The sequence below is a fragment of the Phalacrocorax aristotelis genome, chromosome 10 (assembly GCF_949628215.1).
Source record: "Phalacrocorax aristotelis chromosome 10, bGulAri2.1, whole genome shotgun sequence".
NCBI classification, from domain to species: domain Eukaryota; kingdom Metazoa; phylum Chordata; class Aves; order Suliformes; family Phalacrocoracidae; genus Phalacrocorax; species Phalacrocorax aristotelis.
In genome coordinates this window covers 340,734-364,805 of record NC_134285.1, presented here as the reverse complement: position 1 = coordinate 364,805, position 24,072 = coordinate 340,734, and the positions used below count along the sequence as shown (strand labels likewise).

The 24,072-nt window shown below is 45.5% G+C and overlaps 1 long non-coding RNA gene across 4 annotated transcripts in view; it reads right to left on the bottom strand.

Annotated features, from left to right (window-relative positions):
* The window catches only part of LOC142062326 (uncharacterized), a 108,108-nt gene that overhangs the window by 77,652 nt on the left and 6,384 nt on the right, over positions 1-24,072 (bottom strand). The window contains exons 2-3 of one of the 4 annotated variants that reach the window (XR_012662425.1): positions 4,047-4,477; positions 1,191-1,223 (exon numbers count right to left, since the gene is read on the bottom strand). This is a non-coding gene — a long non-coding RNA (uncharacterized LOC142062326). The remainder of the gene's footprint in view (positions 1-1,190; positions 1,224-4,046; positions 4,478-24,072) is intronic. The other 3 variants (XR_012662427.1, XR_012662424.1, XR_012662426.1) reach the window with 3 other exon arrangements.

The window sequence follows — 24,072 nt, the reverse complement described above, 5'->3', positions numbered from 1 at the left end:
CTCCTGTTAGCTGGCTCTGACCAGATGACCTAAGTAAATGAGTCCCAGCATTGTAAAGCACTGATTAATTTAATAACAAATAGCCCAGACAACTGACTAGCAAGCTAGGCCTAGCAGCTGTCACTGCTGCATATTCTGCACCCACTGTAATGCATTTTAATACTGCACCTCGGATCACAACGAAATCAATGAGTGAAGTTCAAATGTGGCACATTTCCTATTTCCCTGACAGCTTATTTCATGGATCACAGGGACCAAAGTACAGCTGCTTATTCAACAGAGGAAAGAATGAATCAATTTTCATTCTTTAATACACTGTGTGACCTATTCTCTGATGCTCTATCCTTTACAATGGCTCTAGTCTTTTCAAGGCCTTCAAGTTTGTCAGATAGAGAAAATTTAAAATAATGACAAAATGCCCTGCCCTATGTCTGCTTCCAACTGACTAACTGCTCGGCTGGTAATAAGTCCAAATGAAAGATATTATGTCACTGAGGTTGAATTAAACAGACAAACTATAATCCTATATCATTAAAAATGAACCAATCTCCTGGAAGATTTCAGTGATTTTGCTCCAAGTTCCCCACGAAAAGTGCTGGACACCGCAAAGACTTTGATCCTTGCCTGCTCCAGTTTTTTCCCCTACTTCAAAGCATGAAGGAATAATATGACAAAATGGCAGCCACAGTGGCAGCAGCTGGCTGAAAGAGCAGGTACTTTGTGCTGGAAATACTGCGCCCACCGGCTCCTTTCCTACCTGCAGAGAGAGCTCAGGCCATGTGCAGTCTCTCAGGACCTGATGCAGGGAGCTGCAGGCCAACAGGGAAGCCAGACGCAGAAACGCAGCGCCTTCTCCCCACCCATGGTCCCAAAGACCAAGCCACACTGAATGGGGAGACCAAAGTTCTGTTGCTCTACTCACCTCATCGGGCTCCCAGAAGCTAGCAGAAAATGTCAGCTGTTCTTTAGGACCTGCTAATTTGGGCAGAATTAATATACTGAGATGCATCATTTTGCAGTTTCAGGGTGAAGATTATTTTTTTCATTTAGAAATATCCCTAGGTATTGTGGTTTTAATTACCCTCTGTGCGCCTTGTGTTTGTCTTGCCTTATTATTTATCCCCAGTTCACAGGTGATATTCATATTGTTCTTGTCATTGATAACTTTGTTTCAGCCTGGGTTTTCTTACCGTAATCATTTTTCAAAGAAGGAAGGTCAGATTCTGCAACGGAGAACAGAGCACAAGGGTGATTGCTACAGCCAGCGCGGGCAGCCATGGGCACCACGCCCTGAAGACGCTGGCACCCCAGAGACGAAGGCAGTCTGCAAGAGCCTGGCACCAGAGAGGGACTGCTAAGTGATGAACTGGACAGCCCCGTGTGAATGGGAAAGCTTGGAAAGGAAGCATTCGGACACCTCCACAGGCAAACAGGATTTCTGGCTCTCCTTTCTCAAACTCTCCTTCTCCTGCCTCATATGACTGGGATGAGGTGAGACCCCGTGAGGTTAGCCTGGCGTTAAGACGTAAAGGTAATAAATCAGGCCCTATCAGAATATTATCTAGATGAAATGGACATATCACAGCTGGCTTTATTTGCTTTTCTCTCTACATATCCAGTAGTTCAATTCTAGGGCTTTCAAAGCATGTGGATTTAACAAATATCAGTATTTCAGGGCCCATGGGCAGACAAATTGCTTTTTCCAGTTCATAAGGTGAATCTGGGAAGAGCACGGGTCACTGAACGGTTGCAACAAATGTTCTAGTCCAGACCTATGTTTAAGCAGGCTACGAGCTGCAGCAGAGGTTGCTGGTTTGATTTGTTTGCCCCTGAGAGATTAATTTTCCTTTTTTATTCTTCTGCCTTTTGTGAAGGAAGCCCAGAGAGATGCTGCAGCTCAGAACACCCCATCAGCACAGGTGTTCCACTTGCTGCTTTGGTCTAGAAGGAAACAGGACACAGCATGTGGTAGCTGGTGGCTGAACTGTGAGCTCTGCAGTATTTGCCATCCCTCCTTCCCAGAGCTCTCTGGGGGCAACTGTTCAGACGATGAAGAGTAACTCAGAAGAGCTGAGAAGAGCAAGTACCTTGGCCCAGACATACAGCCCTACTCCCTCTCCTCTCTCCAGATTATCCAGCCTTAATACAAAGATGATCTGCTCTACTTGTTCAATAATGGAGCAGTTCTGAATGTTAATCAATTCTCCTTTCCATCATTAAGCTGCCCTTGAACCCAGCAGTCCTCAGGCCTGAGGAGGCTGGAGGAGACAGATCTGAGGGTGCTGCCTGGCCTGCTTTCCCTGAGCTCCACAAGAAGCCAGCTCTGCACAGGCACAGCACACCTCCCACGTTACCCCTCATGCCCACGGAACTGAGGTGCACTGCATCTCAGCAACAATATTACTGCAGAATTTCCTTGTCCCAGTACTCCTCAGTGGTGGGCACACAACAGGAACCTTATAGCTGGCATGAAATGGCCTCCCCTTCTCACCACAGCATGTTCCCTCCACACCAGCCTGCAGGCTTGTGGCTTTCTTCACCTTTTCCATATAAGAAGATCAACTTTTCCATCCCAGTTTTACCAGACTTATCCCTCTTATCTCCCATCCCTCTCCTGACCAGACCAGCTGCCCACAGACTGGCTACCACAGCGCTCGGTTCATTGTGGCACTAGCCTGGTGCTTTTCTCGCCCGGCCAGGACTGTACCGCAGCTAAACAAAATATCTGAACTTCTCATTGATCAATTTTGGCAGACAGCTCTGGAGGGCAGTAATGAGGGATGGAGGCTGAGCAGACAGCAGCTATTGTACAGTCAGCTGCTGAACAAGTGGATTTTGTTGAGGTTCACCTGATTAGCTCTGAGTGCACGCATGAGAACTGTGCATGTGGCGCTGGGCACATACTGCCACAGGGGCTAGCGCTCCGCATCTCTGTCACCGGCACCCATTTGTCCCCTAGCTATCAGAGAGCATGCAAAGGCTGCCCACTATGCTCTGTCAAAGTAATGTTCAAAATGGAGTTCTAACAAGACTTTTTCCCTTCAAACAATGTACACATTAACAGTCAGCAGCATTTGAAAAATGGCCCTAATCCCTGTCTGCATGGGGAGTTTGTTCCCGGTGCAATGTGCCATATTATGACAACGATATATTCTTCAAGTGAGTGAAAACTAATGAATAACTAACACCCTGACAGTCTTGCTATTACTGAGTGGTTAGGAGTTGGATAAAACTGACAGTGCAAGATGAATATGGCCCTTAGATGAGATGTTACTTTGCATGACTGGTCAGGGGAATCCAGACTTAATGGACATTACAGATGGGTTAATTCTAAAGGCTGAATTTGATTCTGAGCCATAGCTGCTCTCTGAGCAAACAGGGAAGGCTTAATCACTGGACGACTGAGTCGCAGGTGGTACTCCCATTTGCGAAGGATGCACTGGGAGCATGGTCCTGGGAACAAAGGCAAGTTTGCCTGTTGCCTCTGCCTCCCCGAGAGCAGGCAGAGGGACGGTCCAGCAAAACTCAGGCAGGCAACTCGCCCACAAATGCAGTCAGGAAGGTGGGACTGTCGCTAGCAGGAGGGATCACCAGAGCACACCAAATGTGCCCTGGCCCCTGTTTTAATAATGCAGGAATCACGAGGTGCCAGTGAAATTATTCGGTATCAGGCTGAAAGGCAATATGACCCCAGAATTGAACGTGGCTCTCTGCCCAGAATGCCATGGAGCCCAGAGGTATTCAGGGGTTTCAAGACGCTTCAGAGACCGCCCTGGAGCACAGTGCCACCTGCTAGTTCAGCACGATGGTCAGACACAACCACTGCTCCAGAAGGACTGTGAGCAGGCTTTCTGAGGACTGCAGGCATATAATCATGTAATCCACGCCCTATTTGCTATAGGCTTTTCACAAGCACCTGCTAATGGCTGTGGCCAAAGAGAGGCCCCAAGCTAGCCAACCCTCCATGCCACACTGAGCTTTCTCTCAGATTGCCTCCACTAGTAGTCCTTGAGGTTTCTCAATGGCTTGTCACTGGCAGCACCCACCTGCAGCGTTCCCCAGGCTTAGCAGAGGATCACCGTCAAGGGGGGGATCTCCTGTGTCTCAGTTACCTCTGCCCATCCCCAGTGTAAGACAAACTGTAGTGCTGCGGGATATCTCCTACGCCTGCAGCACCAGATGGGCATCGTCACCAAGGAAGGTGCTTGCAGCAGCAGCAGGCAAACATCACACATTCTTTGAGACTTGACATGGCTGCATCTTGTTTCCACTCTCTTTCCCTTCAGTTTAAATGCAATCAAAGACAGATCTTCTCTGTCCTCAGAAGATATGGAGCAGGTTCCAGTCTGTACCTCTTTGTAGGAGCAGAGATGACGATAACTTCACAGCGCATGAGCCCGGAGAAGTCACAGTCACAGTGATGCCAAGATGGTCTCTGAGCCTCTTACCCCAGGCACAAACCAGGAGGAACCAGTTCCTGTAATTACAAAGTTGAGCCATATCAGAGGAAAACTAATCATCTTGCTGGATGCCAGCAAATTAAATATTAATCTAACTATTGTGAACACAAAAATGTTAATCTTCAGATATTTTCTGGCACAAGTGTCAAAATCAGAGTGGAACTAAGGCTTTATTCATTTTCCATTATCAACTTAAATAAAAACACTCAGAAAAATGGGCAATGATGTGCAGAAGCCACTCAGCACAGATAATTACAGTGTACGTTTAGGCAGCTAATCACTCCTAGAATATGCTTCAGATCGAGATAACTCTGACTGGCTTGTTTCCCTGTTTTGTTAAATCAGACAGACTCTCAGCTTTGCCTGATGGGCATGAGGATCCCAGAGTCAGCATCTTTAAATAACAACAGGGCTGTCTGGCAGGCATGGAAGCTCATCCTGCCAGCCAGCAGCAAGATGGATAGAAAGGCCTCTGTGCACCAGGAAAGCAAAGCAGCCAGAGGGAGGGACACGGCAGAAGCAAGGCTGGCAGGTAGGGCAGGCAGCACCAGGCAAGAGCAGGGAGAGAGGTGGAGGAATGCAGGGCAGGGGGTACAGAGCAGGGTAGGAGTGGGAGCAGAAGTAGAGGGCCATAGGCAAGGACACACCGAAGAACTGCGGGACAGCTGCAGCTGCCGTAGCAGGATGGGGAGGAACAGCTAGGGGAAGGCAGTCTCGCAGCCAGCCTCTCCTGCAGCACAGCAGCTCCGGCCTTCACGGTGCTCAGACAGAAGAGCTCCCAAGGCTGCTCCTGTAGCATCCCTCCCGCACGGCACTCACGGCTCTTCCCTGTGGCCTCCCTGTTGCTGCGCTCTAACCATTGCACTGCCTGTTTTCCCAGCTGAGCCCCACCAGGGGCTGGGGAAGCCCTACTGGAGAGGGGAACAGCAGTGCAGTCAAGAGGAAATAACGGCACTGAAACCAAAGGGTTCTCCTTCAAATGAATCCAATTCTTTGGACTGTGGGCAAGAGGTGATTTTTCACAACCCTTTCTCTGGCACGTCTGGCCCGATCTTCCCATTGGGTGCCAGCCCACATGCTTTATATTCCAGTTTCAACAAGGGCCTGACTTTGCTGCCGGTGGTCACAGGAATGCTCTCGCTCAGCATGGGACAGGTGCAACGAGCACGGTCCATGTACCGGGGCATCTACCTGAGACAGAACACATTCAGCTGCAATCTGGATAATTTTGCACTCACCAATGGCTGACCACTGTATTTACTTTATCCAGAATGGAAAATATGAACCCCCCTTTATAGTTCTAGTGTATCCCCCTTATGTTCTCAATCACTAATTTACATGAGCTTTTTGCTTGGAACTAGGGCAAGAATTATTTTCATAACAGCATTCATGGATATTCTCTCTTCTGCTTAATTATTAACTTTGTTCTAGTAAATAAAGGGTGTTTATGAATTCCACCAATCTCAACAAACCTTTTGCATGTAAAGCACTGAGACATTTGTAATAAAGAAGCAGCATTCACTTTTGCTTTATTTAAAGGAATGAAATGATAAATACAGTTCTGTGGATGCTCTGGTGCAGTTTCTTAAACTCGAATGCTTGCCAGCGATTATGCCTGGCTTACTAGCTGCTGGTTCATCATAACAACCTAAAAGATAGGAGTGGACCAGAATAAATTGGGATTTTAAAGAGCTCCAACGCCCTTTAGCAACACACAGGTTTTCAGAGGTTGCAGAAGCTCTGTTAGTTAACACAGTACTCAGTATTCTGTTTTGAAACTATGGTGTCTGTCCATATCAGGAACTCTTTAGCCATGACTCCGAACACTGCTTCTCAAAGGCTCTGCTCACAGAGGTGGCAGAGAGCTGCTTTGGAGGCAAATGCAGAAATTCCATGTTTACTTCCTTTAGCACCTTCTACGACCAGCCTTTCTTTAGTCATACTGGTGGGCTTGTATTCTGTGGAATGCTGGGTTGCTCTTTTCTTGTCCATAAGATCCCCACCAGATAGAATGTACAGGCGAAGTACCAGCCGCTGAATTACTCAGTGTAGTCCCCAAGATTGGCCTCATCATTGAAAATGCATCTCTCTAGAGTCATGCAAATTAAAGCAGTAGTCTGCCTGGGTGTTACACATCCCAGGACATCTCTCCCAGCTATTTATACATCATATTGCTAAACAGGCAGTGCCAGGGTTTCTTCTTCTCATCCAGTTTGACCCTGACTAGCAGTAGTTTCCCTGAAACAGACATGTTCTCTTCTGTTTTCTAAATAATCATCAATCTCTTTTCCTGCTTGATTTAAGAAAGCCATGATCCTTGGGTATGTGTTACTTAGGATCCTAGGGGCACAGCACAAGCAACTGACAGAGAAGCCAGTAAGTGATTCCAGATGAGCAGCGTGAACAACTAGAGCTTTTGTCGGTAGAAAATGAAAACGACCACGCTCTCATTCTGGAAGAAAGTGTGGTATTAGAAAGCATAGGTTTGACAAGACAAGCTAAAACCTACACTCTTCAGATTCCAGCAGACCTATTATTAATTATTTAACAAGATGTTTTCTTAAAGTAGTGTCTTTGTGCCTTTAATTTTCAATTCCCTTAATGCTATGAGGATATCTGCTGGCAACACATCAATTATTAATAGAGTTAAAACAATATTTGTTTTCCCCAAATACTTTTTTGAATGCTGTCCTCATACCAGTTAGGTTTTTCTGAAACTTTAATGAGAGGCTCTGATTTCCTCCAGACTCATAGCTGAGGCGCAGCCTTGGCTGGGCCTTTCATTTGGCTGTTGGGGCATGCATGGCACCGCATCCTTCACACTGTTTGTCCCACCGGGGCTGGGGGAGTGATCAAGCTAAACAGCTGTGATGAGGGAGGAGAAACAGCAGCACATCTGTAATTGGGAATTTCAGTTGCTGAGTTCAGAGGTTCCATCGTTCTAGCGACTGTTTTGCATTTTCTTATTCCAGCAGCTGTCCCCAGGCTCAGTAGAGAGAAGAAAGACAACAATGAAGAAAACAACAATGCAGTTCCTTTAATCTATGAGAAATCCATTTCAATTCATCAAAAGGATACTTGAAACATCATGGTTTTAAGAATTTTATTCAATCTTGGCCACTTCTCTCTCTGCCAGGGAGGATATAAAAAATTAAAACCCCAAATACCGCTTCTTGCTTTCCTAGCCCCTAATTATAAATACATTTTCACAAGGAGGAGCCAACTTAAGCCTAATATTGTGTGAAATCTCATAATTTCAATACAGTCTTCACTTGATGTGGACTGGTAATTGGAGCTGTGGAATCAATTTTTCCCATACTTGAAACACCCAAATAAGTATGAAATGTGTTGCATTTGTTCCATGCACGTCTACAGTTCTGCACTTCGCTTGGAGTGGAATGATCATTCTGATGTATTTTTTATAACAGAGCAACTTCTCCTCAGACTTTGATGTTCCACGTATGGAGCTATTATAACTATTTGCCATTTAGATGCATGATCCGTGGCTAATCTCCAAAGCTTTGATGCATGCAATAATTATTACTATTGATGTCATTGCACCATATTTAAAATACGAACATCTCTTTGTAAGCCTACAGATAACAGAAGAGCAACCAGTCAACACTAAGGCTGGAAATTTCCTGTCGGTAAAGGGTACACCTCTGAAACAGTGTAAGATGACATCCTATAACCTTCAGTGAGGCACTATGATGAATGCAAAGGCTCAGAGAGCAGGAAGGCTATGCAATGTGTGCTCTGGTCTCTGTGCACAGAGAACAGCCCTAGGAAATTGAGCCCTTGGATCTCCAGATGCCACATTCTGACAATCTGCTCTTGATGCTTGACCCTGAACTCAGCCATATGGCATGTTTCAGGCAACACCTGCACCTAGGGCTCTGAGTAATTTTACCTGTGCAGTGTGTCACTGGCATTCAAGAGCCTGGTATTCATCCAAACCATGGTTTTCAGACCCAGCTAAGCAGAACAGCTGGAAGTTCCCCAGAGCTCTCCACTGCCCTGTCATGAAACCTGGGGCTGGAGAGATTGTAACTGGGGCATTGTCATGAGGGTTTTTCATGAGGGCTGCAAAGCAGTGTGAGTCAAACAGCATCTCTCTTGGTCTAGCTGCTTTCACCCATGAACATTTAACCAGAACTGCCTGTCCTGCATAGATGCACAGCAACATGGGCATGGGGAGACAGTGGAAATCCCCAGAGCAGTTTACAACTTGTGCATAAATTTTGGGTGTGGCTTTAGCCTTGGAGGAACAAATGTCATGTTTGTAAAGTTTAAAAGATGCCTTGACCTGCCTTTGATATGCTGTAGTGGAGTCAAGGTTTCTCATTAATTTCATCAAAAAGTTCACTTCTGTTCTCTTGGAAACTCTTCTTACTCTTTGTCTGCTTCTTCAGCTTTTGGGGGACCATCTTTACAACAACGAAAGCCAAAATGGTCAATGGCAGCAGCCTGTGACGACCTGGGGACCCGTGGAGAGAAAGAAGCAGCCACTGGATGACAACAGAGGAAAGAGACCCTGGAGAATCTTTCTGGTGTAGGAGGAAGAGAAAGTTGGAGTCCCAAAATACCGTGATGCACCAGTAGCAGAGGAGTTCACGACAGTTTGTCAGGCCAGCACCACACAGCATGGAAACCTGTGTTTCCGAGCATGAACATCTCTAGGCAAAGAACAGTCTGACAGATTCACATTGTGGAAGTCACTGAGAAAGAGACGCTTTAATGGACACCTTCTCCAGTATCTTGATTAGACTGTGCAGAACTATGGCCCGCAGAGAGACATGTCCCGCTACTCCAGCAGGCATGGGCAGGGTACACTGGCAGCCTGGGCACCTATGGTGCAGTTGTGGCTGCTTGGCCAATCTCCCACTGATCCCCTGGGGCTGGTTTGCTCTTCCGTGCAAGTTGTGACAGAAGTGGATGTTCTTCATGGAGACGAAGATAAAACTACACTTTGGGAAGCAGTTACTGTGACACATCTGAAGAGGAAAAACCAGAGAGCCTCCCCTGCCAGACTCCTGTGCATAGCCTAGAGCCCCTGGCTGTGCTGCAACATCTTCTGGAGAGGACCTCCAGCTCTTCCAGGCAGACACTTGCTGCTGAACCACACCACATTTCTCAGCCTGGTATCTCAGGGAGAGCTGCTGCTCCTGTAAAAGCACCTCATGTAAAAGTTGGCCAGCTTTAGCAGGCTGAGTCTGAAAAGCAGAATTGCAGTCACCTCTTCAGCCTATGCCCTGTTATCCTCTGTCTCTCCGACACAATCTCACCATACAGGTGCTGGTCTGCTCACAAGTCTGGGAGTATTTCTTACCCCTGAGATGGTAACAACCAGTCAGGGCCAACCAGCTAACTAGCTGGCCCACAAATTAATCAGCCTTTGCATCCCACAGAGTGGATGTGCCATGTCTGAGGTTCCACAGAGCGCTGACTGTGCAGTCAGACCCAGCCCCATAATTAACACTAACACTTTTTTCAAGTTTCCGCTGAATTACAAGATAAGGAAGACTAACAATGCTCACAGTTCCTGCGGTCTTATTTGCTGCAGTAGCCTGAACCTATGTTTATCGTTAAAATATATCTAGAGCTCTTCTGTTCTTGCCGAGGAAATGCAATGTAAAGCAAACACATTTAACAGGCTGCAGGAAAACAGCATGGGTTACATGGCACTACCCCAGACTGGGGAAGGTGAGTCCCTGCTGGGGGAACACGTAAGGCAGCTGTGCAGCTTGCTGCCTAATTACTTCCAATGCAAAACTGGCTCTGCATCACTGCCACGGCCAGGCACAGCTTCAGCCAGCTCTGCGCTCTGGGAGCACACAGGGACTGCACCAGCCATGAGTTTGGCCCACGGGTGGGTTCATCTTCTAAACCAATCAACAGTTCTCCAACATGGATTACAAAGTGGTTGGAACCTGCACAGGTTAAGTCATTCAGTACTTTATTTGCAGTTAAAGCACAACTTGCACCACCAACCCCTGCAAAACAGGTGTGATTCCTTGGTTTGTTCTAAGAACACTGGAAGGGTTGGCCCTGGTTTCCCCACGCCAGCCCCCTAGGTAATGTTACAACGCTGAAAATGTGCAAATGTGTAGGCCTGTACTAACACCTTCAACTTGCTAAAATGTACTTCATAGGTCTCTAATTACACCAAAGCAAACTGCGTTAATATATTTAGTTAACTGTTCAATTATGACACTGGCAACCGTCTCTGGAAAGCCAAATTTAACAACTCTGAACATCTAACTAGTAGGAAAAAAGTTATGTTTGATTGCACATTAATGTTAACGGTTAATAAAATCTCAAAGCTTCTGTATCAGAATTATTGTGTGCAAAGACTCATTTGTGTATCAAGAACCAATATTTGCTTTAATTATCTTAACATAATGTTGTATCTACAGAAAAACTTATTAGAAAATAACAACAGACAGAAAATAGACAAGGTCTTCAGCTGAAAAGGTTGCATGGGTCTGAACGCTCTGGGAAGAATCTGCTTGGAGCATATAGGACAAGATTAGTTTGACTCTGAAAAGTGGACGGCTTAAGCTGCTACGCTCAACCTCTTCCCGAGGACACCTGGAAGCCGCCTGCCCTGTAGTTTGGCTTAGAACAGCCAGCTGACACCAAGCTGAAGTTGTTACCCTGCATCTCCTTACAAAGAAAGATGTGCAGCAACAAAACTCTGGCCCCTGCAAGCCAAGCCAAGTGCCAGGGAGAGAGCCTGTCTGGACAGGGCGTGCCCTTGTGCCTCTGCAGTGAGACAACCTTGCTGCACTTCCATAAGAGGTGTTAATTATAGGCTGCCTTTGCCTTGCTCAGGCTCCACTGGTTGGTCTGACATGTCATGTCTGAGTAGAAATGTCATTGATTTCATTACGTACAGCCAGTGTTTTACATAGCAGGATCAAGAGGCAGAAGACAGAGAGTGATTAGCTGAAAAAGAGAACAAAAGCAGAAGGCCAGCAAGGGCAAGATGCAAGGATCAGGAGTCGAGGGCAGACGAGAGCATCAGCGCTTATGGAAGAGAAGAGGCACTTTGGAGCCACAAGCCAATTACATATAGCAAAGACATTCACCATTCACTGGCTGGATGACCTCATCTTGCCTCCCGGCCTTACTCAGCCATTATGATCAGAGCCACGGCCTTTACTACCTCTGCCTCTTAGGAGGTGCGTGTAGTTGCCCTGCCCACGTGGTCCTGACCTGTTCTGCTGGCTGCAGAACCTCTCCTCCCTTGGCGCCAGTGACTTAGGCAGCTGCCAGTAATTCAGGAGCTGAGCTCTGCTACACAAACAGGCTACAAAAATCGCTCCCAAAGACACTGAATGTAGTTAACTACCTGGAAGAAAATGTGAATTCACATAGGGAAGTGGAACCAGAACTCTGCAGGTCCTGACCGAGGCAAACCTCTTCCCTGGCAGGCAGAAAATCCTTTGTTGGCCTCCAAAGGCAGAGCTCGTGGAGACCCCAGTGGACACCCTGGTGCTCCCAGTATCCATCACCTCCTTCTCAGCTGCTTTTAAGACGATCACTGTACATGCCCTTCCTTTACTCTTCTTAATCTGCTGAACTAGAAAAACTGTGAGTGTCACGGTTAGTCCAGCTGTGCTGGAGTGTCATTTCACCCCAGGGGCACAAACCAGGGGCAGGTGAGCATAACTTATTCCTGTATGAATGCTGTCTAATGTCCATGCCTGACAAACTAGCAGCACAGAAGGCAGACATAACAGGAGCTTGCTTTACAGATCACTTAATTCCCTTTCTACTTAATGGGGTTCTAGTGGCAAAATTATTGAACTGTCCATTTCCAGATTCTAGGCAGTACTGCTGCTCTTTTGATCCAAGACTGAGCAAAATTAGCAAGTTTGACATACTGTCTAGCAAAAGCTCAACCGCTCATCTTACCAGTGTGCAGAGCACAAAAAAAAGTGAGTGCAGGGAACTAGATTCACAGCTGGTATAAATCATACCAACTCCGTTCTTGTCTGTGGGGTTGCTCACTGTGGAGCTAGCCCAGCACCACAAAAAGGCCTTGGCAATGTTCAGGTATTCCTATTTTACTTCCAAAACAAATGAGCTGAATGCAGCATCTTGATCTTTAGCTGGTGACAAGAGAACTAGCATGCTTCAGCAGGATGACACAAAAAATTCCCAGATGTCTTTATCACCCGCCAGAGCACTCCATTTGATTTCCCCAGCAGAGATCCTTACTAAATCTACATCGTGAAGGAGAGACCAAGTTAATCTAGAACTGAATCAGGCAATTCATTTTGCAATACAGCAACACAGATCAGAAGGCACTAGGAAGGAGGTTAAGCAAAGACAGATCTCTCCGAAAAGGCAGTATCAAGACCCAGGCCTGCCAAGACCGAGTGTCACATGTTCAGAATGCGCTGTGGTCACAGGAGGCCTGCTTCTGCTGGGAACAACCACCTCACAGAAGCTCTCCTTGGGCGTGAGGCTACTTCCCAGCCTGGCATTTGCATATCAGTGAGATATCTGCAAATTCTAATCACAATTTTAAAAACAGATGAATTCAAGCATCAAATAGAGTAAGTTCAAAATGCAGGTAATTAGTAATCAAGTCTGGTCTGCGTTCCCTCCCATTCTGGACCTGGCCAGGAGAGCCTCAGAGCTGCATATAAAGATGACATGGTCACCTGAGCAAATCTGCAAAAGAACCTCTGGGGTATTTAAGCATTCAAGTGGCAACATAGCACAGCACAGGCTTGCTTTAATGTATATTACCAAGTTTTAATTGTAGAATAAAACAGAAGTACCAATGGGGGGCACTTTTCATAAAAATATGTTTGTGTATCTAAGCGGCACGTTATAAAGTTCTCTGGTATAACACTGATAACACATTAACCATAGGTGTACGTGCCTAGGGTTACAAACATTTCCAAACTAACACTTCCAAACCAACAGTTCATGTAGATTGCTTTGAATTCACTGAAGTAAGAAGCACAACCATCACGAGGTCGTACCTATCCCATCACCTCATGCTCAGTCCTCGTGCATGTATCAGTTCCCTGATGGAGGGGCGAGTAGGCAAGCAGCTGTAGCTCAGGACACTGTCTCTCTGCCAGATTACAACCTCAGCCTCTCTTCTGGGCAGGGCTCTAACAAGCTCACATTGTCACTTGAGGGTTGAGGATTATGGTGACAGGAAAGGATTTACAGCATTTCCAGAGAAAAAAGAGCCTATTAACCTGCTGCAGAGCACAGAGCTCTTTCCTGTAGCAGAAGATGCTGTCTCTGCTTAGGAATCACAAAAACTGATGAGAAAATCCCAGGAATTTTTTTACTGTTTTCATCTGGAAACTTGTCCCAAAGTCATTTCTTAATGTGAAACCAACAGGACACACAGGACTTTATCACCTGAACGATGCTGCCTCGGATCTCGTTCTGCCCCAAAACAAGTACAGCTTAAACATACTACACATAATTTTTAGGCAGCAGTGTCAGCCTTGGCTTTTTAACTCACTATTCAACCTTAACCTGCTGCAGGAATCAGAATGAACACGGCTTGCTCAGCATCTATGGCACTCTCCCACTTACTAGCTGCCCAGATCTTAGTGTGCAAAGCACAGAGCAGTAGGAACAAATGAACAATCCTCACTGTGATGGAAGCAGCTGAAATACTCATAATGAAAATTCAATGTTGAAAATGCTCTGAACTTATTTTCAGTTTTTCAGGCTTACACTGAAAATCATTATTATTATTGTCAAATGTTTAACTTACTTTTTAAAATTGATTATAAAACTGAGAATATTGGTGATATTGTGTTACCTTCCCCATAGTGGGCATCAAATGTAGAAAGTTGTGTATTTAACTACCGAGGCTGCAGATGGCACGCAGGTACCCACATAGCTTCTAAAGTCCAAAATGGGACTCCAGAAAGGATCTGGGTATGCCTCAACTCGAGAGGAGAGAGGAGAAAAAAAGAATGTCAGCTGTTGCTGCCCTGGTCACTCTGTCAACAAATCAATAAAAGAGCTTCAGTATCTACCATGAGAGCTTCAAATACTGCATCATTTTTACATCCTCAACAATCTACTGCGTAGCTTCCCTGCCCTCTGATTTCAGTTCCAGGGAAGAAGAAATTTCATCCAAACAATTTGACATGTTGGCAGAATAGGCTTTGCACAAGGATACCATAACTCCTTATCTCTTGCCAGCCTACAGAGATGGTGGAAAGACTATGGAGAAGTGACTGTGTATCCTCAATTGCAACAATTAGTCAGTGCTGAGCGAAGACACAGAAACAATGGCAAAGGATGAAATGCCGTACATGGAAAACTGCAACAACCTTTTCTTACTACCTGAGGTTCCTCATTTTTTCTGCTCAATCACTATTGCATGACAGTGACTCATAGTACAGTTAGATCATGGCCTTCTGTGGCCAAACACCGTGCACATATATGCCATGTGAAACTGCCTTTACCACTGAGGTTTATATTCCACTGGATATATTTCCTCTGAATACCAGAACAGAAAACAGCAGCTGATGCCTGTAGAGCAGAAAGGTAGAGCTTGGTGATAAATCAGCAGTTAGACCTTCATCACTTTACTGCCTATGAGTACTTTTGGTGCTTGTAAAACTGTCCCTGCCTCACATCTCCAGACAGAGTCCTCCTCATTCTTCCCAGCGGGGCCAGGAAATGTCGCAGGGCTAGGTTCACAACAGCTCTCTCCAAGCAGTTAAGGAATGAAACACCAGCATCATTTTCCTCTGCTCAGCCCTCCCTCCCTCCCTCCCTTCCTGTCCAGGATCTTTTGGGCCAACCAACTAGTCAGAAGAGAGCCACAGTCTGGGCAACTTCAGGAAAAGGAAAATAAGGAAATAAGGAATAAGGAATAAGGAAAAGTCCCAGCTTCTTGCAGTGAAGTGCCAGTGTCACTTATCATCTCGATACACAGAAGAAATACCTGTACAGTATATAAATCACCTGCCATCATCCTCCCTGGAAAACTCATTATTGTAATAGTCTAATCATTGTGATATCCACTGGTATTACTCCCACGAACATTAATCTCGATTACTTCATCTGGTATTAATGTGGATGTCACAAGTACTTCCACGTGATTTTCCAGGCTTGTTGTGTGCTTAAGACCATCCTAGTTTCTGCTTCGAGGAGAAAAGCTGTTCATTCATCACCTGTGAAACAGTCAGGCACTGAAGTCCCAGGATTCATTAACTAAGCTGATCCCTTCCATTAGGTCTCCCAGCGTCTTCCTCTTAGTGGAAAAGTACTTCATATCCTGCCATTGCACAAGCTACTTGGTGTAGGGGATTTGTGTTTTCACTTTGTTATTTCGCGTACATTCCACAAAGCTGAGTACAACATCAGTGCTCAACAATTAACAACAACGTGCCCACAACTGTGGAGTCTCAAAATCCATCCAATATGTAGGAGCAGCTGGGGTTTCCTACACGTGCTCTTCTGTGCCTGCACTGTCCCCTGGACAGCAGAGCGGGACCAGCCTGCCAGCAGGTCCCACAGGCACCAGGCATTTCATAGCAGCCTGTGGCAGGTAGCATGACTGCTAGTGAGAGGCATATTCTCCTGTAGTAACAGGAATGGGGATAACTCTGTCTGCTCAGCCCAGGCATCTTATCACAGAGCCAAGAGTTTTACTACCAATTCCTTCAATGCTCTTTTACATTTCACTAGCTATGCCTTAGACATGTCTGGAATATAAAGTATAATTCCACATGAAGGAGCATCAGCTAACCCATGCTGCCCTCTTCAGGAGCTATTATCATTACCAGGGTGCAGCACAACCCTGCTGGGCAGGTAATAATTTGGACTGGTTTTCATAACAGGCACACCAAGAACTTCATTTTAGCAAAGATAAAGTGCTTCTCAAAAGGACTGGCTTTTTCTATAGCACTAAACACGTTCATCTTCAGCTCAGGCTTATAGGAGCAACAATCAGCTTTTCTTCAGGAAGATGATGTACCCAGGACATGCACAGGAAGATGAAGAGTAGGGCAGTAGTGGCAGTAGCTATACCCATTGCCAGTAACTGGGGGAGTCAACAGACAGAAGGAGACAAAGGGTAGCAGAACTCATACTCCCTGCTTCACATTCTGATGCAGCGGATACAACACACACGGGGATTCCCTGACGGCACATACCATCACACCCACAGCACAGTGAGCTCAGCTGCTAAATCACAGTCAGAGACTGGAAACACTGGCAGCATTCTACTTCGACAGAGGACTTTATAGCTCAGGAAGCAAAGCTTCCCGTGACAAAGCAGCTGGTCCACCCAGTGACAGGAATATGTTGCCCCAGAACAAAAAGGATGGCATGTCACGCATGGGAGAGGAAGATTGCCAGGAGCAGATGTGCACACTTTTCTGGGGCTTGTCCTGTCATAAACTCCTGAAGTAGGTGTGGACAAGGGGTGAGTATCAAACAACAAGGATATAGCAACCAAAATGCAAACATTAATAGATCACATGAAGTGGGAACAGGGAGGATTTTAGCATTACATCAGTATGGGGAAAGACCAGAAAGTCCTTGAGAGAGTTACGTTTCATTGAGAGCTAGAATTCAGCACAATGAGGCTGTGTTTGAAAGGTGCAACTCCATTGGGGAGGGTCATGGTCTAGCACGTGCTGCAAAGGCCTGCCAGTAATGCCGTCTCGGTAAAGGGCTTTCAGCTTCTTCCCATTACACAAGAGGAAAAAGCTAGACCTACCATATCCAAAAAAGCTATCTGAAGGCAAACTACAGCACATTTCAGAGATCGTGTGTTTATAGTCCAATGATGTTTAAATCTTTTGCTCCCATCTGCCACCCAGGGACATCTTTGCATTTTGCTTTTATTTATCACCAAAGTCTATTCTCATTCCAGCCCACAGAGGCCAGTGAACAGTGTTTCTTTATTTTTTCATTCCAGAGGATTATTACTTACGTTGAACCCATTTGTCCCTAACCGAGACGTAAGATATAGTTCCCTAGGAATTCAGATGTTATTTAAAGTTCTTTTCCAATATCCAATTTGCCTTTTATTTATTTAGGGAGCTATTTCAGCAGGAACCTTGCTGTTGAGAGACACCATGACTTGTTTACAGCGCTGGTCCTGAAGGCGGCCAGGAGCTGGGGGAGTTGGGCAGGCAGCAACATTACAGATTAAAGAAGTAATTACAACAGAGAATACAACATTAAATAAAAGCAAAAATAGCAAAGACAAGGGAGGAAAAAGAAACGTAAATTGGGAAAAATACACTGGTGCTTAGGATAATCACAGTGCAGGGACTGGAGTGTGCTGCTGAGCAAGCACTTCCCGACCAGACATCACCTCACTTCAGAGCAGCTCTCCCTGGGCATGTTGTGTCCGTATGTATGTGGCTGCTAGCCAGGCTGGCATATCACCTTTCCAGAGGCTATCAGCCAGGCCTGCGCTGACGGGAGGGCTCCTGGACCACCGTTCAGCCGAAGGGCTTGCCTGGCTGCAGTGGAGCATGGGGCTAGTAACTCCCAGCAACAGACCCATGAACTCCAGACTGACTCCGCTCTGTTGCACACATACTGTGCAGCCCTAGGCAAGCCTATTTCACCTCCTCTTCTGTCAAAAGTATTGGGTGACAATCACAGTCCCCTTCTCACTGTCTCACAAGAAAGTGATATACTTGTGACTGTCTGGAGCTGCTTTGAGCCTGCCTGATTGATAGGAGAAGAGGGACTGAACAAAATCTTGCAGCCAGGCATTCCCAGGACCCTCGCAATACAGCTCGCAGCTAGACATGCAGCGAGGAAAGGGACTGGACTCAGTCAGGTACCAGGGGCTGAGCAGCCTCATACACATGGAACTTCTCTGGGAATAAGGCTCCTTGTACAGAGAACTAGCCAGGTCCCCATGCTCAGCACCACACCGCCAACCGGACACTCCTGCTGTGGCACTTGCTTGGCAGCACCAAAAAACTGCACCATTCTTAACTGCAGGGGCTTCTGAACAAGCATTAAGAAGGTACATCAATACCCCAGGCACAAATGAGCTGCTAATTATTCCCGCTGATGTTAGTTTCCTTTGGTCTCACTCTCTGATCATTTAATGGGAAGTAGATTATGCAATAACAATGTTGGAAAGCCCTCCCAGCAGGGGATGCACATTATTTACCCATAAAAAATATTCCAAGGGTTATTACCATGTAAACTGTGATTAATGAAATTCACAGGAATTATTTTTCAGGCGTGTAAATGGGAAGACTCCTGCAGAAGAAAAGCTGGGGAGCTGGCTCCATCCTGACAGCATCACAGCCATGGCGTGAGAGGAAGCCCTGTACTTACCCCCATGACACCTGTGCTACATGGTGAGCAAGAATGTGTACAGAAGAATGGGAATGGTGGAGACTGGAGTCAGTGTCTGCTTTAACCCGTTCAAAATTTCCATCTAGAAAGGCCACAACCTCCTGATCATCTGGGTTCCTCAGTACTAGCAGGCTGCTATCCCCTTGCACAAGCATTAAGAATGCTCACCAAAAAGTGCACACACTCAGATCACCACCCACTGTGCAGAAGCCTCCATAAACATTCCCAGGGCCTCACTGACTGCCTCGCAGAGAACCAAGAATGGATCCTAGATGCTGACTGAACCTCTTTGTCCTCTTTCTTCCTCCACCCCAATCAATCAGCAAAACACCACCAGATCAGGGGTTCGCCTATCTCCAGTGGAAGCTGACATCCACACAACAGGCACTTCTCTTCTGTCTTTAGATCTGGGTTCCACTGCTGGCAATACAACTTTCACTGCAAGAACCAAACACATCGCAGCCTAAGGTTGCAGTTATCTCTGATGAGCCAGAGGCAAATTTTAGAGGTAAATAAAACAACAGTAAAAAAATTTGGCTCTAGGTGTAAACCTACATCGTACGTAATTTCTTACCTAAAATGTGTCAAAATTAGGATAATATAGACATGTAAAAGTGGCCACGAGTTCAAACCTAAAGTCCCTTCAGCCCAAGATCCTGCTTTTGGCAGTAGACAGGAGAAGAATGTCTAGAGAAGAATATAAGAATTAGGAAAAGCGCATAGCAGCACATCCGCAACATCTGGTGATGTGCATACAGTTTGGAAACTCTCCCAGTCAGAGTGGGGTGGCTCTTTGGTATTTAATATTCACAGGTGGATTTTTCTTCCACAATTTTATGCTTTCACTTTTTGAAACTTTTACCACCTACAACACCTGGGCACAAGGAGTTCCACAGCTCCAGCACACACAGTGTGAATAAGTATGTCCCCTTTTTTTTTCTTTCAGTTTCACATATGTATTGTCATGTCCTTCCTTCCACCCTCAGCTCCTTCATGATCAGAGGCAGTGAACAATCATACCTTTCTCATCCTCCCTATCCCATGTGATTCTATACACATATATTGCATTTAATTGTCTCTTTCCCAAGGCAAGGCTCTCCTCATAAAGAAGCCATTCCGGATCTCTGATCATCTTTGTCTCTCTTGTCTAACATTTTTAGTTCAATTTTTTGCTTTCTGAAATGGGGGAACAGCACTGCATAGCGTATTCAAGGTGTGCAACACCAGGAATTTATGCAAGGACGTAATCCTGTTACCTGCTTTGTTCCTTCTCCAAAAACTTCTAACAATTTACTCATTCTTACGTCTGAGTTCTACGCCAGCATTTCCCTGTAAGTAATTATTACAACCCCAGGTCTCATTCATGACTTAACAATCACCTCTGTACTCATCACTGTATACACAACATTAGGATTGCTCTTCCTTCAGCTCATCACTTTCTATTTCTGTACACTGAGTTACATCAGGTCACTCACTCACTACACAGAAGAGTTTCCACAGTGCTCTCTAGTGAACTCCCTATTTTTACTACCTTGAATAGCTGAGAATTGCCAGAAAACATAGTCATCATTCATCTTTTTCTCCAGACTGTGTGTATGTTGATCAGCTGAAGCACGGATCCCCACAGGGTTCCTTGGGTGACCTCCCTTCACCGTGAAAACTGGCCATTTTACTCCTATACACTTTTTAAGTTATGTGTCAATCTGGGGACCTGTCCTCTCATCCCATAGCTGCTTGCTTTATTTAGAAGTCCTTCACAAGAGACCTTGCTGAATTCTTTTTGGAAATCCAAGCGGAATATATAAATCTAGTTCTTCTGCCCCATGTTTGCTCCCTCCTCCACAGAACTCCAAGAGATTTGAGAGACATGCCTTTCTCCACAGGAGTCCTAGGTCTCTTCAGTGTGTCACATTTACTCACGTGCTACTGACTTCATGCATTCCTAAAAGAACAAGGCACCGATTCCTCCTGCACCCCATGCTGTCCCCAGGTTTTCCCTGATTTGGTTACGATGACTGGTGCACAGGGAGTTTTCCCAAGTGGTAGTGCTGACATACCCTGGGAATATTCAACCAAACATTCCCATGAAATCCTGCCTGAAGCTGCACTGATCAGACAGGGCAGCTGGGAGAGGTGTCCCCACTGCAGAGGTGTACATCAGAAAGGTCAGAGGTGGTGCAATGTGGAGAAGGTGAGCACTCTCATCCCATTTGCATGATGGTGCTCCTTCTCCATGGGCACAGGAAAGCTCCCTGGCTCTTGGTTGCCGGTCCGCAGCTCTGCCATTGGCAATGGGCTGTTCATCTGTGTCCATTCACAGCTCTTAACATGCCCTGTCACACGGACTGCTACAACCAGCCTCAGAACAAGGGGTTCAGTTCCACACTCAGAATAGCGGCACGGATGCAGCAGGCAGCGGGCCGAAAGAGCATGTGTAACTTGGGAGCCATTTGTCACAGACTTTGTTTAATTTCTTAGAGTGAAGACGACAGAAGAATATAGGATTAATCACTTTAAATTCTATATAGTGACAAACCAGCAACTGCATTTAACAACTGAAATATACTTCATAGACAGTAATGGATACTGTTAAAGTGTAACCCGATATTTGGATTATCTAAGGCAGAGTCTATCAATTTTTGGTTTTGTATTAAAGTTGTTTTTTCCATCTGTTGAAAGTGGCTCTTTGTGATTTCACAGGGCATTACACTTTATGTATCTCATTTGCTGCACCCAAAGGAATTTCATCCTGCTACATTAAAAAATACCTTCGGATGCTGGCTAAGCTTTTAACTTTCCAGAACATGCTGTTCCATGTCTGCCTCCATCCCAGCAGTTACCTTATTTGAACGTCTAATTTATACATACATATAAGTATATAATGTAATTCACATGTCATATTGCCTTTGTCACAACGAGGACTCTGTCTCTGTCCCGTTGTGCCAAATCCATGGGCAGCAGCCAGCTTCTACCACAGTGGTCTGGAAGGGATACACCTGATCTCTGAAGCACACTTCGATCGGTGTAAGTGCTTTTGATTTCCTGTGCACTATACACAGGTGGAGAAATGGGAAACTACATCAAAGTTCATTTTGCTGGAGATATCATACAGCTGCGTACTGCACACACAGATACACGTGGGTATGCTTTCACTCTCACGTTAGTCTTGCTTTTTTCTTTTAAGGTAAAGTACCGGTCATTCTAGCTGAGTGTTACCATGCCAAAGCAGGACTACCTCTTAGGAGAGGATCATCCCGATTGTGTCACCATGACTACCATCCATTACAAGTGCCATCACAAAACACACTCCCAAATGCATCATCTATCCTTCCTTTCAAACAACGGCAACCAAACACCAGCAGTTCTGCCTTAGCAGTTAGCCTGGTCTCCCGTTTGACCCAAGCTCTCAATGCCTCTAGCTCCCTGCACGTTTGCCCTTCCTGTCATTGTCACTACACTGCATTGGCTCAGATCTTGCTGTCATTAGATCCTTATTCTGAAGGATCTTGCTATGAAGTAAACTTGGGGAAGGCTTAGTGTATTGCTGAATCTGAGCTTCCTACTGGGTCTTCCCCAGCTGCATTACTGCTTCATAAAGCTGTTAACGGGAACTGATGGTTTAGCTTGGTACGTGGTTTGAACCTCCCGTGCAACACACACTGGCAAAAACAGAGAAGGGGCTGCACAGTTGTGCAATCTGGTGAACTACTTTTTTAGAGCACCATCATAGCCCGCAGTTTCCACACACAAGATGTGCGTAAAGCGTAGCTGGGTGACTCGTGAAACTTAACCCACTCCCACAATAATGCATATCACATTCATTGTAAAATCATTATGGAGAGAATTTCCAGGGCAGAGGAAGCTGCACAGCATTTTCATGGTTTGTTATAACATGAAGGATCCAGAGTACATGCTGCTTCTCTTATCCTCACTGCAGTGACCCAGAAAGTTCTCTTCCCCAAGAGCTCCAGCCTGCTTGAACTAGAGTTGCTCACAAATAAACAGAGGATTTTCATTCACAGAATGTGGATAAAAGCACAACCTTAACTTTCTATTAATTCTCCTCACCACGGCAAGTAGCTGCTCATATCCGGAGCACAACAGGAGCATGACGTGACTGTGCAGGACGCCCAGCCTCTCCGAATGCTCTGTAAGGAGCTTTGCTACCACCAGCACCGTACAAGGTGGGTACACAGCTGCTCAAGAAGAGTCAAAACCAAAATGCCACTCTATATCAAGTGTGACATCTTGGAACTAGTCAGGAGGAGGCAGCAGAGCAGCCACGGCTTCTGCCACTGCAGCAAGCATCCATCTACAATCTGCCCGTATGGGAAAAGACAAAAACTGTCCAGTCTGAGAAGAATGACAGAGAGCAATGCTCAGAAGCAGCCCCCAGTTCCTGCTGGGCACACAGAGCCACAGCAGAGGGGAGCTTCTTTTTTTCTGCCACAATTCAAGCAGTGATGCTGAGCTACATAGGAAACAGAGAGATGCTGGGCATCATGGGCAAAACGGAGAAGTCTGAGCTTGACGTGTTTCTCTCCAGCATTTTCTCACAACCTCCAATATTATTATAGTGACACACAACACCAGAGAATATAATTGCTGTAGTGATTACTTACAGCCATTACATTAAGCTTTAAAATGCTCCTTTCAAATTGAACAATGTTTTTTCAAAGTCAACAGCTGGTTCACAGCATGAAAGCAACAGTTAAGATAAATTAAATAAAAAGGGTAATAAAATCACAGACTAAATTTAATTTCTGAAGCACATGCAAACTACAGCAAAGCCTTTAAAATACCTTTTAAAAACAACCACAGAAACAAAAGTCAATACAACCAATAATTATACTGTGCTCATTAATAAGAATGTGATGTATGAACACAAATAACTGTGTATACTTCTAAATACACTTAAAACAGAGCACAAAAACAAATTCATGCAGCATTTACAGCCCTATTCAGGGGAGATAAATCAAACAGAAGTTTTAAATGAGATTTGTAAATCTTGGGAGGAGGAAAAAAAGTTTAAATATATACATATATATATGCTTCCTCTTGAGGTACGTAGATATATATAAAGTGTGGTGAATGAAAATGCCACTTCCCTACCCTTAGGATAAAGAGGTGATCTGGTGTGTCCTCAAGATCAGCACAGTGCCAGGAGCCTTTATCAGGTCTTGAAATGTACTACTGGCACGACAGGCTTGACTTAACATCTCTAGAGTGTACGACTTCATTGAAATGCCAAGAGACTTTTCTTTGGCCC